The sequence below is a fragment of the Thermobia domestica genome, chromosome 5, assembly GCF_964235325.1.
Source record: "Thermobia domestica chromosome 5, izTheDome1.hap1.1, whole genome shotgun sequence".
Classification (NCBI taxonomy): domain Eukaryota; kingdom Metazoa; phylum Arthropoda; class Insecta; order Zygentoma; family Lepismatidae; genus Thermobia; species Thermobia domestica.
This window is the reverse complement of record NC_137458.1, coordinates 162,072,360-162,093,820: the sequence shown is the minus strand read 5'-3', so window position 1 is coordinate 162,093,820 and position 21,461 is coordinate 162,072,360. Positions and strand designations below refer to the sequence as shown.

The following is a 21,461-nucleotide window of genomic DNA, read 5'->3' as shown; positions in this document are numbered from 1 at the left end:
ATTGCCTTATTTGCCTCTTGTGACAGTATTTTATTCACTTTCTATGTTATTTGTCTAAGCTTGCCTGATAGTTTGGTTTTGGTATTGGTGGTATTTTTTCTGGGAGTTTTCTAAAAATTCTGCTTTTACTTTTTCACATTGTTTTTAGTTGGTTGTGTTCATCTTCTTTATCGATATTTTTGTCATTAACTAAGTTTGTAATTTCTTTTGCTTTCAGGTCGTGGCCGTTATTTATGTGTTCTGGGCTATTTATATTTTTGAATTCTTCGTCACGTTCTATTATTTTCATTCTAATTTTTATGTTGGTAATTGCAAAACAAAGCTTCTTTTTTGATGATCTGTTGTTTGATTATTGGTATTAGGCACTTGTTTTCTTTCTTGTGTATCTGGTCTGCCATTCTCTGATCGTTACTTTGACTTCTATTGCATTCCAACTTCTCGCCAGTGGTTTCCCAGTTAAAAGCACTTTCCACAGGTGTAGCTTGTAAGCGTTGGGCGTTATTTATCTAATCAACTTTAGTTTATTTGGGTATCCCGAAAGTAGTCCGTTGATTCAACATCCTGTCTCCGATGTCTTGTATGCTGTCGTGCTCAGTATCGGCTCCAGACATTCCCAAGATTGCAGTTTTTTTCTGAGACTTCTCTTTTTCATCATCTCCATATTCATGGCTTTTTGTCTACGTCTGTTATCGATAGTCATCACCTAACCTTTACTGTTCCTTCACCATAACCTTGCAAGGCAGCAAGAGACAGTGCTTATTGGATGGTGGCACTTCCTCACCACGTCACAGTGAGATATGGGCATTGTGCTATTTAATTGAGCCATCATCGTCACTTGGTGATCCGGCACAACCTCGTCTTCACTGCAGCTCTGATTGGGGGCTGCTTATTTAGTATTTACAAGTGACCCTCACTGGAGGCCGTTCCACTATCCACCACCGGTGGACTCTGCCAGGGCGCGACCATTCGAGTCGACCGGTGTTTGTGTGTTTGTCCGTCCATCTGTCAGTTCCACGATAACTCTCGTAGAACTTATCCGATTTTACTAAACTTTGTATGTGGGATCCTTCAATATTCTGAAATAACCATGTTCGTTAAGGAAATAATCTATTGACAAAAGAAGAGTAAACTGCAAGTCTTGTTGTAAGTTTTCACATATACATATAAAAATGTCTGCTATACTCTACGTAAAAATGATTCGATTTCAATAAAACAAAGTATATTTTCTTTACAGTATTGTAGCGGTATATGGATTTTAAGATTTTTTTTGGTAACAAAAATAAAAAATTATTATAATTAAAATTTAAAAAATTTAAAATACTGTAATATTGTAATGTTATATCATATTAAACACGTGCATTTGTTTATTTACGTAAATTGTTATATTTATGTTGTGTTATCATTTAAATCATGGCAAAACGCTAAATCGTCAAATTGTTTGTTTTGTTTTGTTTTGTAAAAATAAAATCAAAATTTGTAATGTCATCAATATGCAATCTAATGTGTTAACATTAACACAATTTAAATATAGCACAATTTTCAGATCTGCAGCGATTATTAATCTAAAAATTTAGTCACAATATAATACAAATTAAAACCAATATTTCAACAATAACTAAAATAAACACAAATAAACAACATAGCGAATTCCAGTGTCTAAAATTAATAAACAAAAACCTCTTATTAAAAAAAATTAAATCAAACACCAAATAAAAAAATCAAAAATCAAAAACATCAATCAAAATATCAAACTACAATCAATCATCTACAATTAACAACTTAACAAAAATCTAAAATCTATCACAACCATAAATAAATAAAAAATAATCTACTCTACATTAAAATACAACTACAATACACTAAAAATAATTAGTCTCTAATTAACATTCCATCAAAAACCACATACAACCAACAATCTTATCCAAAAAATCCAAAACTAAAAAATACAAAACCATGAATCCAAACATTTATCATATAAAAAAATAAATATATACCTCAACTATATCCATATTAATCATAATTCAATTTCCAATCATTTACAATTTATAATTTAATTTATTATACTAATTTACATCAAACATACACTCAAACATTATAACATCATTTAAACTAATACATTTATAAAACAAATTACAATATTTATTATCATTTCCTCTCACTTAACATTTACCTACTCATTCTAAATAATAAATAATAACAGCTTCTAAACATCACTCTTCAAACATTCCCATACTTTTAAAACACAACATTAAAAAATTGTTAGTATTCTGATCGTTTCTATTAGTTATGGCTGAAATCAAATCAGTCACGGAGTTTATAATCAGTCAAGTACCTGTAGTGAATGTAAGTTTTCCTTATTCTTTCTGCGATTAAATAAAAGGAAAACTACCATGGCTTTCGTAAGTATTATTTGATTTTTGATTGTGATAATATATTATGTATATATTCTATTAGGGTTTCTCGAATGCCTACTGCTTTGACATGAACTCAGTGGCTCCTCGAAAATTTCATAAAAAATATTTCAGATTTTTATTAAATATAGTGAAATTAGTGAAGAATATCTTAAGAAAAATCCAGTTTAAAAAAAAAACTCTGGAAATTCAAGGCATTACCCTGCCTGATACTTTGCTTATGGCGCTCCTGGTTTGTATTGCTTTAACCTATATTTTATACATCATCATACCCATATGTATTTCATGTACTCAGTTGCCTAATTGGGTGGAGGAGTGCGGTGACTCAATGACAGAGCCTTTACCTCTGGTGCATGAGGTCTCTGGTTCTATCCCGGGCCAAGTAAGTTTGTGGTGGACAATGTCATGTCCGTGGGTTTCCCGTTTCATCTACATTTTCATTTCACCAATTATTCCATAATCATCATCTCGCTTAGACAAACAGACATAAATGTGGGACGTTAAACCGAAAATTTTCATTTATTTTTTTCAAATTGCCTAATCCCCATAATAGCGTTTTGAAAAAGAGTATTAACGACATTCTGAGCCTTGGTCTATCTTGACTTCTGCATGAATAATTTAAGTTACGTTCAGAATTTACAGAATTTTTCTTGACTCAAGATTTCTAGTAGGATGAGGAGCTATTATTGCTATTGCATGCTGCACATGAAGAACTGAAACTAAAATCTGAAAGTGTTGTGTAGAAGATACTATCATTGCGTCAGTGATTATAGTAATTATTCTTCTAAAGCTATTTAGAATTTCCTCGTAGCTATTATATAATTATGGTATTCAGGGGCGTCATTTAGGGAGGGCGGGAGGGGGCAATTGCCCCCCCAAGAGTTTGAGTAATATATATACTTTAATCGATTGACTACTAATATACTAGTACAAAACGTGAAAGTCTTCTTATGTCGGTGATGCTCTTGCCCCCTCAAACGAAGAGTGAAATGACGCCCCTGATGATACGCACCTAGTTCGCTTTCTGTGAGAGCTCAATTCGGTTCGAATCTCACTTTAAGCTGTAGATATATATGTCATATGTGTCGCAGTACTGAACTATTAAACTATATATGCATATTAAACTATATTAAACTATATATGCACAAACCAATTAAAAATGTCCATGTTCTTGGAGGGAACGGTTCCATATTGATTGAGACTAACCACGGCCCAAGAATGGCAAGGTGTCGAAATGTTCAGGCCTAATGCTGATACTCTCGATCTGCCTGGACCTCAGTAGCCATCGCTGTGGGAGTTTTTTTCATTACCTGGTCGAACTACATTTCCGGAGTGGGTGGTGCAGAACTACTGAAGGACAACTGTATGTAAAGAGTTTGAGTTGGGAAAGAACTGTCCCCACAGAGACTGTTTTATTTTGTTAAAGAGCGCATAATCCGAAGGGGTGTTTTATTTTGTTAAAGAGCGCATAATCCGAAGGGGCTAAATTAAGGGAATACGGTGAATGTTCGAACATTGTGAATCATAATTCCTGATGGGTTCTCGTTGTCTAAGCGAATCTGAGTGGTTTTGGATTATCATGTAACAGAAGCTCATATTTATCCCATTTTTCTGGTTGTCGTTGATAATTTGCCCGACGCCGTCGAGGAAAGAGTTAACCGTGTTACTGTTTGCTCTGCCATGGAGTGGAAGCCAGTAAACGAGCAGTATTCCGAAATATAGAAGCCAGTTACTTTCGGTGGACAGTGATGGTCGTGCTTTCTTGCGTCATGGACTTCTTGCATGTTTCCATTACATGGATTTTTTTTTTTTGTAGTGTCACGTAGTCGAAAAAGAACTCATGCTGCGTCAGCGAGAAAGCAAAAAACTGTTCTGCATGTGCATCATGTAAACTCAATAGATCTTCGCAACATTGCATACGCACACATTTCTGTTTGACGATTAGTTCTTGCAGCACCCAACGCATACGCCATTTTCTCCATCTTCAGACCCTTTGTCACAATGTGATAGATTGTTGCCTTCCCAAACTTGCTGTATTCTACAAATCATCTACAGTAACATGCTTATCACTCATTATAGCATCGCTCACTTTCTGAGTCTTCGCTGGGGTTCGTGATTCTTGGAGCCTTCCTGGGCTAGTTCCTTTCTCTACACTCGCTATCCCTGCTATGAAACCAGCTCTGCGCCAGAATACAGTTAACTGATTTGGAACTACTGCATCACATACTGGTGCCGATGAACTAATCCTGCAGCCACACCTTTCTTCCACAGGAACCACATGCTCCAGCTTTAACCGTGATTTCGTTTTGCATTTTTTTTTCTTTCTTTCACACTGCACTCAAACACTACTATACTCGTCCACGACCACACCAACATTGCGTCATACAAATGCGTGCCACGTGACGCATCTCTGGGTAAGAATGTAAAATACAACCGATATGTAGTCCAATGTCACTTCTGCCAGGCACAATTTTCATTTTGTTACTAGGGGCATAATGGTTCTCGTGCAGGATAAAGTCTCAGTCAACATGGAACGATCTAAATAACCAATGTAAATAACACCATATAAAACATTGTTAAATTCAATTTATATACGTTTCTCCTGTATTGATCCTGTATTGCTTTTATGTATCCTCTGCACATTATATGCCTTCAATTACATTTTTATCATTAGAAAGTAGTTGATAATGTTAAGTACGAAATTCTATTACAGAAGTAAATAAATAAATCAATTGAAAGAATTTCTTACCTAAAATTGTTTCCTCTGAGTCTTCCAAATTGCCACAATGTCAATCTATACAGAGATCCATGGACATTGTCTCTCACCGCGATCCGATGGCTCTTTTCTTCAAAGTGGACAGTTAACAATTACATAAAATATTCCTCTATTGTTTCTCAGCAACGTAACAAAAAATAAATTATTTAACACGACTATTGTTAATCAATTTTTTTTGTTTAATATTGCTTCTAAAATTGATTCTGTAAAAATGTTCTAGATTATGAATTTTATATATTTAAATAGCAGTTTTCCAAAACAGTATTCCACGCTTAAAATTTTTCCATAAGTCTGCAATTTATCAACACATTTAAAGGTCAGAATAAATGCCACTTAAATTAATTACCGAGTTCCATTTTCAAATAGAAGATAGCAGAAGTAGTGGTACTATGCAGTTCGGGTATCCTTACTTCTTATAAAAGTAAGTAATTCCAAAATATTTATCAGCTTGTTCATATAGAAAGTACTCAAACCAGAATCAAGGAAGAATCAAATATGTAGAAATTGTTGTCACAGCGAAAATCTTACCTTTTCTTCGAGTCAGGAACGAAAAGGAAACTTTTGTAATGAGATATTCCATGTGAAATCAACCAATGAAATGGCCAAATTTGACCTGACGATCTTAGATTTTTGTAAAAATTGGTGCACAGCTTTATTACAGTGGGAGATGAAAAAATCCCAAATATTACCTCTCCCCCTGAAAGTGTCCCCATACAGGGTGTTCAAAAATGTCAAAAAACGGCATTTTTTCAGTTACAGTGATTATTAAAAATTGTCATAAAATGGTTAATATGCATTAGAGACTTGGAACAAACACCATAGGAAAGCTTAAAGATTGCTCTACAAGTTGTACTATATTGAAAAAACCTGTAAAATAGAAAATAACACTTCAAAAATTCAAATTAAGATTTGAATTTTGAATTTCGCATAGAAATGTCCCTCTGAATTTGTTCAGAATTGTCTCATACATATGTGTACTAAAATACCACAAAATTGCATTTTGGGCACTCAATGGGATCCGATTCAAAATTCAACATAAATCAAGCATTGCACGATATTGACCATGTGAATATATGGGTTCAGATCGATAACCATTTGCCTGTAGACTTTTTACCTGCAGCATCAAAGGAATTTATGTTCCATATAATTTGTTTCTTGATGTATTCATTTGAATTTACACAATTATCCACCTTTCGAGTTATTTAGAGAGGTATTACGTTTCCAAACAGTACCGTAAAACGGGGCTACTTTGACATTTAGGGTTACTTTGACATAGAGCGGGGCTACTTTGACAGATGAGCAATTCGTGCTTCCTGTGAGAATTGTTTCATATACTTTCATAGATAAAAGCTGATATGGTGTCCACGGTGCGAATTGCCGGAGGGGATGAGGGATTTCTCCCATTGCATTTCTACCCCCTCTCAATATCCTTCCTATCCCCCAATATATAATATAAGGACTTCTAGATCCGCCACTGTTTATTTCCCCAAAAAATGAATAATCTAATTCGCACTCAAGGGTGGAAGAGAGTAAATTCAATGTGTCCTGTGCAAAAAATGGGTGTGTGGGTTTTGTAATGGTGGATCAAAAAATCCTCAGTATGCTTGTTACGACTGTGATGTTGACGACTAAGGTTTTTCTTTCCATTGTTACATGCAAAGATAACATACCGGTACATATGTAATTATCTTAAAGGTAAAGTAAAGTAAAAAAAAAATAAATAAAGTAGAGTAAAAAATAAAGTAACAATGTAAGGTAAAGTACCGTGTATGTTCAAAGTAAAAGATGTTAAAAGTAACGCTTTAGAAAAACTTGTATAGTGGTGTATAATGATGTACCACAACAAAATAAAGATCTCGTGCTTATCAAATACAGCATACTGTACCTTACACATGGCCAAAACAGTGTTTTATACACTTTACATAAATTCCATGTCAAAATAACTCTATACGTTGAGTAACTTTGACCTTATGCAGCAAATACATAAGATGTCAAAGTAGCCCCACCCCCGGGGCTACATTGACCGGTATTTCTTAATTTCTTCCCGCCAAAACTTACTTGTAGAGACTTAGGTTAAGTAGTGGATGTGATAGCCTAGATACCTATTGTTATGATGAGAATAGTATCATTCATTGGTTGCAGAAAGTGTCCCGTGTACACATCTAAACTAGTCCAAAACCTATCAAAGTAGCCCCGTTTTACGGTACTTAATACAGGTCATTATTCTTGTTAGTCAGTATGGATGTTTTTAAATTTATATTGGCTACATTGATACATATTATTTCCTTTGTTTCAGGATTGCTATTACTGAACATATTATGAAAGGGAGGGATATATTTTCCTCCCTTTCATAATATTTATATCAAATGTGATATGAAACACAGTGACACTGCTCACAATCAGTTCACACACTTTCAGCACAAACAATCTATATATATAAAAGAGAACGCACAAATCCTTTGTTCCCTCATCACGCTAATACGGCTGAACCAATTTCTTTTATTTTTGGGGGGTTATTAGGATTTGGACCCTAGATGGTTTTTATCATATCACTTTAATTTTTAATTACCAGTGTCTTGAGATAATTGACCATTCAAGTGTCCATAACGTACAAATCCTTTGTTAGTTCATCATAGGTAAAAATAAACGTATTTATATGCAACCCGCATGACCGTGTCACTCGGCGGGTTAACATAAATGACAGGCGATATAATGTTAACATTTACTGCAATCTACTATGGTTTTTATCATATCACTTGAAAGCGAAAACTTCCGGGATGACCGCAGCGAAGCGGGGCGGGTTAACATAAATGACAGGCGATATAATGTTAAGATTTACTGCAATCTTCTATGGTTTTTATCATATCACTTGAAAGCGAAAAAGTAAAAATTATCTAAGTAACAAAGTTTATTGCGTTCCGGGGTGACCGCAGCGAAGCGGGGTGAACGCTGCTAGTTAGTCAATAAATTATTTTTTCTATTTCAATTATCCACTTCCACATATCTGTGACAGCAATCCTGAAACAAAGGAATGAAAATAACATGTATCAATGTAGCCAATGTAAATTTAGAAACATCCATACCAGGTCCGTAGCCAGCCCAAAAATTTAGGGGGGGCCGGTAGAAGTTAGGGGGGCCGACCCAATCATATTATACTTCATCACCATATTATAGTTCATTTGCAAGCCTACCGTGAAATTTTATGTGGGTCAGCCAAAGTTTAGGAGGGGCCCGGCCCCCTCTTGCCTCCCCGTGGATACGGGTCTGATCCATACTGATTAACAAGAATAATGACTTGTATTGAGTATTGTTCGGAAACGTAATACCTCACTAAATAACGCGAAAGGTGGATAATTGTGTAAATTCAAATGAATATATCAAGAAACAGATGAAATTGAATATAAATTCCTTTGATGCTGCAGGTAAATAACTCCAGGCAATTACAGCCGCGTAACAACATTTCAAATATAGGAGGGGCAAGTCTTTTTGTTGCTCTCCTCTCTCGACAGCGCCCCCCATCACAGCGCGTAATTTCCACTAATCTTTACAGTATTACTGTTATGTATTTTTTTCTTGTGTGGGGGGAAAATAATTGTAATTTACGAAAACAACTATGCATTTGAAAAATTAAAATATTAGACTTACTTGAAGTAAAGACAGCTTTTTCACCCACCCAATGTATTCATTTAACACAAGAGTCGTACATTAGTAAAACTAGTAGACCTCATTTGATTTGCGTCGGGATACGTATGAAGTACAGTTTACTATTAATTAATCACTAAATAGTACGACATGATTGTTCCGTATACGTTCGGCACTAAAGCCACATTCTCATTCTCCAGAACTCATAGGCTGAAGACATATCACAACCACATTTTTTTTTCTAAACTGATCAACAGATTCTCACAATACACCTACACGCACACTTTTCTTATTTTACTTTCACACCACATTAATCTTCATATGTTTCAGTACATAGATTGAACTGCACTTTGTATTAATATACCGGACTAGAGATGCAAAATAGTCGGATTTTTGAGACGTGCTTTATTTTCATTTTTAAAAAAAACGGTTTTTGGAAAGAAAAAGGAAATTTTCGCTCTTTTTATACAACTAGCATCTCATAAGTCCCACGTTGGTTGCCTAACCATGATATCAAGTTCTTGAAATTTATACATCTTGAAATGTGTTGTTTGGGTTGCTAAAAGTCAAACTGGCAGACAAGAGAAAAGTATCACCGCCGTTCCAGAAACACTATTGTTTCAGATACTCTTCAATACCTAATATTAGAGCCGAAAAGGCTTCATAAATTTGTTCATATTTCAGAAGAAAATTTTTCATTAATAGCGACAGCATAATATGATTTAGTTTAAGTAACTGGAGCAACAAAGCTTAGTGCGGTGGCTCTTACCTTTTATTTTTCTTCAGAATGCAGTATTTTTTTAAAGTTATGATGGGAAAAGAAAGCTGGAACACACTGGTGTTTCTTTACTAAATTTGAAATATTAAAAAAAATCCCAAGCCAAAAAAGCATGGAAAAGATATGTTTTTTTTTTTGGTAAAAAAAGTCAGTTTTTTTTTCGAGGCCTTAAACCAATATTCAGAACAGTTATTGTTCCCACCACTAACTTTTCACTAAAATTTAAGAACTGTACAAACAAATCGTTCGAACTAGAAAACCCTATACATGAACCCTTTTGAGATTTCCACTTTGTTAGGTAAATTTTAGACTTTCAGTCAAGCAGCTATTGCGTCGAGACTATTTATCGTAGAATCATGGTTCATACCCGTTTTATTCGGAATGAAACAGCGTTTTATTAATTTGCAAATTTCCCTAATATGTACCTAAGGCAATAAAAATTTCCGTTCAATTTGAGAAAAAAGGATTTCTTTTTTTAAAAAAGTAACCATTTCCTACAAATTTCTTCCCTCCTTTACACAACATGGACATGCGAATGTTACCCCCCCAAAAAAAAACTTTACTTCACTTCAAACAAAACGAGGTATGAACCATGATACTGGGGTAAATAGTCTTGGTGCTAAAATTCATTTACTATTTTTTCCTAATACCTACTATTGTTATTCAACAAGCTCTGGTGTCAAGACTTTACCGTAGGATCATAGTTCGTACCTCTGTATTTGTAATGAAGGAATGTTTCCAGCTGTACCATTCAAATTTCCCCATTATGTACCAGAAGTGAAAAAATCCCGCGCAAATTCGGAACAAGATTTTTGTCGGGAAAAAATAACCTTTTTGAGAATTTCTTCCCCCAGATAAATGCTAGTGCCATGGCAGTGGTACAGTTCGAAACGTCACTTCATTACAAACAAAATGAAGTACGAACTATGGTCCTACAATGAACACTCTTGACGCTAGAGCTTATTGAATAACAATACATTAATAACTATTACACAAAAATGGGGAGGGAAATTTGATAAATCAGCTCTAGCACCAAGACTATGTATTCTAGGATTATGGTTTGTACCTTTTTGTTTGTAATGAACCAGCGTTTTAAATCGTATCACTTGCATGTCCCTATCATATACCCGAGGGGAGAAATTCCCGCTCAAAATGTATAAAGAAAAGCGGGAAATTCAAATTTTCAAAAATTAACTTTCTCGGAAATTTATCTCCTCAGGTACATGACAGCACAATGGTAGTGGTACTGTTGGAAATGTTGCATCATTACGAACAAAATGAGGTACACACAATGATTCTACGACAAATAGGCATGACCTGTAGCTACTTTACTAAACACATTAACTAAAAATGTGTAATAGGCGGAAAATTCAGATTTTTTTTTTTTTTTTTTTTTTGAAAAATCACTATTTACCCTACGATCATGGTTTGTACATTATTTTGTTTGGAATGGTGGTAGGTTTAAAACAGTACCACTCACATGTCCCTCAGGGGGAGGATTCCCGAAAAAATAAAAGGATCTGAAAAAAATCCCCTTTTTTCACTTTGGGCGGGATATTCCCGCTTCTGGTACATAATAGGGAAATTTGAGTGGTATAGTTGGAAACATTTCTTTATTATGAATACAACTAGGTATGGACCATGATCCTAGGATTAATAGCGATGTGTTAAGATTTTGTTAAAAAAAAAAAAAAGCTCTAAAATTTATCCTTTTCTTTTTTCCTTCGTCCATGTTTGTGACATTACTGGCCCCAAGCATCGCAGCGTGACTGCAAAATGCCCATGAAAACATTCTTCGATGCTTCCCCGCTTGAATGAATGCAAAAAACACGATGTGAAAAGATTTACTAGAGATTTATAAAGCGAATTCCGAAGGTCGACGCCATGGTTCAGATCTGTACCAAAAGTTCCCTTGCCCTTCTTTTCCTTATGAGTGATCTATTATTCTTGATTGTTGAACTTCTCATATTTATTTTTCTTCAGAATGCAGTAATTAAGTCTTTTTACTTCTTATAATGGGGAACAAAGGTGGAAAGTACTTTCTTCATTAAAGTTGAAATATTAAAAAAAAAAAAAAAAATCAAAATTTGACAGGCATGAAAGCGCTGAAAAAAAATCATTTTTAAAAGCCGTTTTTTGAGCCCTTGCTTACGTAACATCCAACTTTTAATATATTTATCAAAAACGGAATAACATAGTTTCAATTTGATTAAATGTTCAATGTAAAAAGTAACGAGCTACTGTGATCCTATAGCTCATTTCGACACAAAAACTGCACAAAGAGCAGAATTCACACTTTTCCGAAGAAAGTCGCACGGTAGGAGCTATTTGTGAATTCTCTACACAGTTCCTTTGCGTCCAGTGAGTCAAGCCTGTCTGGGTATGCATTAAAAACTGGGTCATTGTGGGCCTCAGATAAGTTTTGAGACGCCGCGACATTGAGAAACTTCTCCCGGCAGTTGCACTTGTCACCAGGATGACAAGCAGGAGACGAAGGACTTGCAACACTTCAGGAAACTACTCTCTTGTTTCTTTACAGAGTTTCTTGAAGTTCTCAAGCAGGTCTCTCAGATTTTTTGAAGTAGAAATAGTAGTGAGTAACTGTAGCATCTGTAGTTGTAGTGGTCCGGATTGACATGGTATTCTTTTAAAATATCACTAATGTCTTGAGAAAAGTTACCTTCCAGAATTACATCCTCTATTGCACGATACTCCTTCAATTCAGGCTGATGGAATCGACTCAATTTTGCAAATGATATTGTCCAAACATTCATAATAGGTTGCGCGTAATTTCTCTTCCGCGGTGTTGAATTGGTAATTTTCCACGGATGTCAGCGAGTGTTCAAGTCTTTTCGGGGTCTGTCTGCTGCGCTGTAGCTGAGGAGATCCTTGTTTGTTCTATCGAAGGCCCTCCTATACAATCAGGGGCGACGAAAGGAATAATTAATATATTTACAGCGCCCTTGGTGCAATATTACATCCTGTTTTGTTTTATCGAAGGCGCCCCTACACAATCAGGGGCGACAAAAGGAATAATTAATATATCTACAGCGCCCTTGGTGCAATATTATATCGTTTTTTGTTCTATCGAAGGCGCCTTATACAATAAGGGGTGACAAAATGAATAATTAATGTATCTACAGCGCCCCTTGGTGCAATATTATTTCTTTTCTATTCTATAAAAGGCGCCCCCATACAATCAGGGGCGACGAAAGGAATAATTAATATATTTACAATACTCCGTCATTGTAACATTATTTCCTTTTTTATTCTATCGAAGCATTATGTCGCCCGTACATAATGAGGGGCGACAAAGGATTAAGAAAATGTTTATATCGCTGCTTGACTGTCATATAGGTAATTTTTATTTCTTTATTTTATTGTATCAAAAGTGCCCTAGACAACACAAAAGGAACAGAAAAAGTGTCGATTAGTTATAATAATACAAGACACTGCACTCTATATTTTGTCGAAGATTTGGCAGTGCATATAAAACACTGCTTTTGTACATAAACTTTTCATTCTTCAATCGGCTTTAAAAAGGCAAAATAATCATTAGGCGCCTTCGGCGCCCCCAATAACTTCTACCAGAACTGGAGGGGGGCAATGCCCCCTTGGCCCCCGTCTTGTTACGCCACTGGTTATCGATCTGAACCCAGATATTCACATGGTCAATATCGTGCAATGCTTGGTTTATATTGAATTTTGAATCGGATCCCATTGAGTGCCCAAAAGACAACTTTATGGTGTTTTAGTACACATATGAGACTACAATCTGAAAAATTTTGAACAAATTCAGAGGGACATTTCTATGCGAAATTCAAAATTCAAATCTTAATTTGAATTTTTGAAGTGTTATTTTTTATTTTACAGGTTTTTTCAATATAGTACACTTGTAGAGCAATCTTTAAGCTTTCCAATGGTGTTTGTTTCACGTCTCTAGTGCACATATTAATCATTTTATGACAATTTTTAATTATCACCGTAACTGAAAAAATGCGTTTTTTGACATTTTTGAACACCCTGTATGGGGACACTTTCAGGGGGAGAGGTAATATTTGGGATTTTATCATCTCCTACTGTAATAAAGCTGTACACCAATTTTTACAAAAATCTGAGATGGTCAAGTCTGATGACTTGTTGATTTGACATGGAATGTCCCTAAATCAAGTGGTGGAAATTAAATAGCTGAAGTTAGGCTGTAACATAATATATGTGGATAGTAAAAATATTTAGGAATGACCCATTTTTATTGATTGGTAGATACGAATATTGTTTCATTCTTGATTAGCAAAACTGCTCATGAAATATGCCTGGATTTAATACCATTTACGGGTAGCATATTTGGAGCGGATATATTACATTATGAAGATCTACTAATTACCTGTTACATTGTAAAAATCTATAGACATGAATACAAAACGAGTGCGAGCTCTAAAAATAAAGTACAGAGCTTTCAAGAAAAAAAAAAAAAAAAAGCTGGAATAACACTGTCTATGAGTGACGAACTGTGTCAAGGAAATTTAAGAACAGTTGTTGAGTTGCAGGTGAACTACTTCCACGCCTATATCTAGTGTCTAGTAATTTATTTGTACACGTCTAAGGAAATTTTAACTATCAGGACCCTATCCCGCAGATTGTAAAATTTTATAATGAAGAAAACACCAAATCTCTCTAATGATGATAATCCTTGTTTTCGTAGTCAAAAATCCGTTTTAAAAAAAATCTTTCCTTACTTCCTTGTGAATAACGAAATAAATACCAGTAGATATGTCAACATTTACGATTTCTATTATCTTTTAGATTACTAACATGTATTCTTAGCAGCAAGCAGTTCACAGCAAGAAACGATGTTAGGCAATAATATGCTTCGAGTGGTTTTAACTCCTCAAGCTGGCCCTCCGTATGCGTGTACGTTCGGATAAAACTGTCCTAATGGCAGCGCAACGTCGTTTAAGACACTAATGGTAAGCTATTATACAAATTTAATCTTATTATTTTCAATAGTTCTCTAGGTTTAGAGAATTTGTTAGTATGTATTCTACTGGGGTGTTTTAAATATCTTCCTGAGTAGTACAATATGGTCATTTAAATACCAACCGGTATATACAGGGTGTTAATGAACTAGACTGTCAAACTAAAATAGGCGATTCCTCACATCAGAATAAGGAAAAAAAGTTCATATGGAACCGTCGTCAAAAGTGCATAGTTTCAGAGCTAGGACTTTCCAAAACCGTGGGAAAATGAACTTTGGGGGAGAATATCTCCAAAATTATAAGACATTGAGTTCAGGCGGTATGTTATTGTCTTAGACTTGTAATATACTTTATCCAAAAATGCATGTTTCTGAATCGTTCAGTGGCGACGCAAGAGAATCTCCCTAGGAAGTGAGGGTCCCGGATATTCCGTTAGGACAGATGGGTTGGAGTCATGACACATAGAATAATGTACCACCAAGTAACAAAAAGACGTTGAAAGACAATAAATATCTTGAACAAAATAAAAAAGACGTAGGATTTTTGGTGTGCTGTGCGTGGTTGCTTATCTACAGCTGGGGCTGAATTTAGTGGTAAAAGGAAATTAAATAAAATCATTACATCTGCAGGTTCATGAGCCACAGTCATGATCTGTGTGCTAAAGGAGACAGATATTAATAATACGTAATGCTTTTGAAAGAATTGATCCAGTGAGGATTCGCGGGAAAATGGGAGTATTCCCGCAAAAAAGAAAAATAAAATAAAATAAGAACAAACGTATAGGAGCTGATGACAATCTGTAAACAATCTGTTGTTTGCTACGTGGGAAGAGGAATAAGGATACAGGTAACTCAGTGTTAGTGTGCACCTATATGACAAGGGGTTCTACTTTAGATCTATGACCAAGTGAGTTTGTGATGAAGAACATTGTATCTATTGTTATTATTTTTTTTCCATTTTCTCGCAAATCCTCATTCGATCAATTCTTTCAAAATCATTACGTATTATTAATGTCTGTCTCCTTTAGCACAGCGCAACTTCATGGCGCTTCAACCTAGGCATTACATTTTAGAGCAACCAATAGATGTCGACATACATACGATTTAAACAAAATAGTCGCGATATTTGCTGCATATATTTGAATATCAATAAATGATTAAATGCTTACACTAGATTTAATGAATATTTTATAACAATTGATCAATTATTGCCCGTGAATATTATTCATCCTATGCTTATTTATAAGTTTATTTTGAATTACTATCATTAATATGCCTGCTGGCCTGTGTGAAGTTGGCCCCCCAAAAGTTTGGCCTACACGAGATTTTTATTGGGCTGGATAGTACTTCGTTTGGGCTGATTGGGTCAGCAACTTTTAGCGTTTGGGCTATTATAGTTACCGAAATATGGGCTATTAAACTTTTTGAAAAGTGATTTTCCTGCTTCTTTTGTCGGGGCCAACTTCACTAATATCATATTTCTGACAAATACGATTAGTGGAATTGACAGTACTTTGTGTCGACTAGCAATTTAGGAAGTTTCAAGGTTTGGGCTGTGTTTGAAACAGAATTAGAGCTTCACAAAGTTTGGGGGGCCAACTTCACATTATCCCCCAAGTGATTGGGCCAGACGAAAGTTTTATTAGGCTGGATAGTACTTCGTTTGGGCTGATTGGGTCAGCAACTTTTAGCGTTTGGGCTATTATAGTTTCCGAAATATGTTCTATTAAACTCTTTGAAAAGTGATTTTTCTGCTTCTTTTGTCGGGGCCAACTTCACTAATATGATATTTCTAACAAATACGTTTACTAGAATTGGCAGTACTTTGTGTCGACTAGCAGTTGAGGAAGTTTCAAGATTTAGGCTGTATTTGAAACAGAATTAGAGCTTCACAAATTTCGGGGGGCCAACTTCACATTAGCCTCTAAGTGATTGCGCCGGACGAGATTTTATTGGGCTGGATAGTACTTCGTTTGGGCTGATTGGGTCAGCAACTTTTGGCGTTTGGGCTATTATAGTTTACGAAATATGGGCTATTAAATTCTTTGAAAAGTGATTTTCCTGCTTCTTTTGTCGTTATCAACTTCACTAATATGATATTTCTGACAAATACGATTAGTGGAATTGACAGTACTTTGTGTCGACTAGCAATTTAGGAAGTTTCAAGATTTGGACTGTGTTTGAAACAGAATTAGAGCTTCACAAACTTTGGGGGGCCAACTTCACATTAGCCCCCAAGTGATTGAAGCAGACGAGCTTTTTTATTGGGCTGGATAGTACTTCGTTTGGGCTGATTGGGTCAGCAACTTTTAGCGTTCGGGCTATTATAGTTACCGAAATATGGGCTATTAAACTTTTTGAAATGTTATTTTCCTGCTTCTTGTGTCGGGGCCAAGTTCACTAATATGAAATTTCTGACAAATACGTTTACTAGAATTGGCAATACTTTGTGTCGACTTGCAGTGTAGCAAAGTTCAAGATTTGGGCTGTAGTTGAAATAGTTGGACCTTCACGAAGTTTGGGGGGCCAAGTTCAAGTCCTTCCAAGTGACTGGACCTGACGGAAATTTTATTGGGCTGGATAGTATTTCGTTTGGGGTGATTGGGTCAGCAAGTTTTAATGTTTTGGGCTATTAAGATTTGGTCAGTATTTGAAAGAGGGTTAGACCTTCAGATGTTTTGCTGGCGGAAATAATAGGTTTTAATCTAATAGGTAGGAATTTTTCTTATCTTATAAACTGTTTGGACTATACATCGGTGGAACGCCAAATGGTGAAGAAAGATGTAATGTTCCACACATTATGCAAGAGGTTTTGACACAGAATTTCGTCATTAATAATTTCTACGATAGTACTAAATTTATATTTGGCAGAGGTTGGAAGTAGTCACCCAAAACCATTAAAATGATTCCGTGCAATTTCGCACCGTGCAGTTTCACATAGTGCTCATTATCGAGCAATTTCGCACCGTCTTCCTTATCGGATTAATCATTCTGCAGGTGTCGTGCATTCTCACACGGTCCACCTGTCAATCATGTGATTCATCCTGAAACCGCTTTCACTAGAAAAAAATAAAGGGTGAGGGAGGAAAGAACAAATGTCAACTAAGTAAGAACAGAAACTGAGCAAACATAATTTAAAATAATTACGAACAATTGAATTAATACTACCTCAATTGAGCCGATGGCTTGACCAGGCTGGTTTGAAATGAGTCCATCGGCTCGGTTTGACTCGGCTCAACTGAGCCCATGGCTCGAGCCGGCTCGGTTGGATGGGTTGTAAGCTCGGCCAACTTCTCGGTTCGGCTCGATAGTGAATGAGCTGTGACCCGAGCAGCTCGAGCCGTTGACAGCCCTAAATCCGGGCCGAGCAGTTTTGAACATGTTTGGCCGATGCCCTATAACTTTTAACGATTTATAGCTCGAGCCCGAATACTTGGTTCTCCGGAACTCAAACCGAGAAGCTCGTAAACGGTGTCATTGCCTCCTAGACTCGCCATGGATTTTGGTATTCAGATATAAACCGCCTGTTTTTCCTCTTTATATGCTGTGTTGTTGTTGTTAATAATAATAGTAATAATAATAATAATAATAATAATAATAATAATAATAATAATAATAATAATAATAATAATAATAATAATAATAATAATAATAATAATAATAATATAAAGGAGACTAGTTAGAATACTGTATGCTCCTTGAGACTCCATTGGGAATCAAACCTAGAGCTTTCTGCATCAAACACAGGTATATATTATCCACGTATTCACAAAAGGCTTACGTAAAAAGGAAAGAATGAATGGATATAAAAATTATTTGGACATAATTCTTCAAGGTTTGACGCAATTCAATTATGTATGTAGTATATATAATTTTCACCAGTGTCTTATTCATAGGTCGTTTACCATATATAACCATTCCAATTGTAAGGTTATTGCTTTTACAGTTTATTAAGACAGTAATTGTTTTTAAGTAAAATAAATTTAGGGGATTAAAGCCGATAACTACGTACACAAAATTAGCGCTGTCAAAAATTGAGATTCACAAAATCCGGATTTAGAATTTCAACTGAAACCGAAATCTGGATTTCCGATATAATGAAATGTCAGAAACCGAAATTAGAATTTCGGATAATGAAATGTCAAGAACCGAAAACGGACTTCGGATAATGAAATGACTAAAGCCGAAATCCGGATTTCGTATAATGAAATACTAAAATCTGGATATCTGCATATTGAGCAGCATTAGACAAAATCTTATGAAAAAAGAATTCCGAATTGAATTACATGAAGACAAAGAAAACATCGTATATTTGAGTTTATAATAACTGGTATCTTAATCTATTTCAAATTAATTGGCACAAGTATCATCTCCATTAAAAATAACATTCAAAGAACTAAAAAAAAAAAAAAAAAAAAAAAGAGAGAGAGAGAGAGAGAGAGAGAGAGAAAATTGTACTAACTAGCAAAAGTATTTGTCAGAAATAGCACATTAGTGAAGATGGCCCCGACAAAAGAAGCAGGAAAATAACTTTTCAAAGAGTTTAATAGCCCAAATTTCGGAAACTATCATAGCCCAAACGAAGTACTATCCAGCCCAATAAAAATCTCGTCTGACCCAATCACTTGGGGGCTAATGTGAAGTTGGCCCCCCAAAACTTTGTGAAGCTCTAATTCTGTTTCAAACACAGCCCAAATCTTGAAAGCGGGTAAGACCGTTCTCATATATATATATTCAAGAAAAGCTATGTTTAAAATGAAGTTAGTAGAATGGCTCTTGCCTACCTCTTGAATATTACTGAAGTCAAACAGTAAAAAATTAATGCATAAACATTACATTAGTATGCACTTCCACATCCTAGAGATTACATTAGTATCCATTTCGACATCCTAGTCTTTTAACATTCATTTAACTCTTTGTTAACAATAATGAGAATAATTTTGATACAAACAGAATAATATAACCTTTTAAGAACTTTAAAATCTCTTAAACTTCAATCTTTCATGTAACCTTCACTATTGAAGGTCTAATCTATGTTAAACAGAAAATGTCCGAATTAAAGGGAGAATAAATGCTTTCATGTCTCAACATACTCGGCCATCCAAAGCACTTATTGATTACTTTTGAACTATTTTATTTAAAGTTACTTTATGCTTTGTGAAAGATAATTTGTAAAATATTCATTTTTCTTCTCGCTGTCTCTCTCTCTTCTTTTTAAAATAAATTCTTACTTTTTCGCGATCATCGAGATTAAAAAAAAAAAAAAAAAAAAAAAACTGAAACAGACAGTTAGCTATCAAAATGATGGAAACACCCATATACTGTACTGCGTAATCTTTGTAAATTAGGAACACTGAACATTTGTGCATTACAACTGTCTTGTGTTAGTGTTGTGTTGGATGATAATACGGATTTAGGTAGACCAAACATTGGTGGTGGAAAATGAGAGGCCTCGCAGATTTTCAAAAAGTGGAAAATGTGGAATATGCTTAATTGGGGCAATTAGATCTAAGACTGCCAGAGCAATTAGATCCATCGAGCAACAGTGTCCAACGTGTTAATGACGTAGAGAATTCGTAACAAGACATCATCAGAGAATAAGAACAGAGGATGGAAACCACCCAAGCGTAGGTGTGAGGGTGTTACTATAAAACGTTAATATTATATTATAGAAGGCAAAAAATACTATTTTATTCCAAGATTAACACTTGCACTAGAGCAAAAACGAGAGAAAGAACAAAGAAACAAAAAAAGAACAAAACTCGCTATCAATGTAGCCATAACATAAATCCAACACCTTTCCACCTTGAGCTACGTTGAGGGGACTAGTAACTCAACCACAACAAAAACATTATTTATTTCTAATATACAAAGGATTTAATGGTAGGAGGTTTCACTTTTCTACCAGTTCGAGTTGTAATACTTTAAAGTTTTGTTTCACATTCAGTCTGTGTTTTTATCACTCATTCCGTCCATTTGTTCATCACTAGGATACACTGCTGGTTCTTTCAACACCTGTGGTATCTCATTTGACTGAACTCCCAGGGGAAAAAGTCGTTGCACTGGTCTCATCACCAATCTGGTACGTGTCTTCAACCGCACAAGTCGTACTTCACCGTCACGTCCAGGTAATAATTCCACAACTCTTGCTAAAGGCCATTCTAAACGTTTCAAGTTGTCATTTTCTACAAGTACAACATCTATTTTATTTTTATTTTTTTTTAATTTCACTATGGTCTCTTCTAGATCTCCAATGTTGCACTAACTGTCCCAAATATTCACTGCGAAATCTACTGCGTAATTGTTGCCTAGGTTTATGACAGTATATCAGCCGTTTTTGTAGGTTAACGGATTCCAAGTTGTCGAGATCCGGTACTCCTACTTCCCTAACTTGCTGCAGAAACATAGATGGGGTTAAAGCTACTAAATCCGAACTATTATCAGAAACATAAGTTAACGGCCGACCATTCATGAGAGCTTCATAATCACACAACACTGTAATGAATTCTTCATAATTTAGTGAAGCCTTCCCAAGTATTCTTCTTAACAGTCCTTTCATTAATGGAATTAAACGCTCCCATCATCCACCTCACCAAGCAGCACTGGGTGGATTGAATTTCCACTTGATGCGTTTCACAGTTGCAAAAGGCGTTATACATTCAAAATCGAGTCTACTCAACAAATTTTCTGTTCCAACAAAATTCGTGCCATTGTTATTGTAAATGACCGAAGGACGGCCTCGACGCGCTATAAATCTTCTAAGGGCTTCAAGAAAGTCACTAGTTATAATCCGGAAACAAACTCCAAATGTACTGCTCTATATACTGCACATGTAAATATACAAATCCAAGCCTTTCCTCCATCTCGTAGTCTAACTGG

At 35.4% G+C, this 21,461-nt stretch overlaps 1 long non-coding RNA gene across 1 annotated transcript in view; it reads left to right on the top strand.

Moving 5' to 3' along the window:
- Positions 1–5,486: 5,486 nt before the first annotated feature.
- LOC145684717 (uncharacterized) overlaps positions 5,487–21,461 on the top strand; it is a 29,376-nt gene continuing 13,401 nt past the window's right edge. The window contains exons 1-2 of the long non-coding RNA XR_014131375.1: positions 5,487–5,608; positions 14,411–14,574. This is a non-coding gene — a long non-coding RNA (uncharacterized LOC145684717). The remainder of the gene's footprint in view (positions 5,609–14,410; positions 14,575–21,461) is intronic.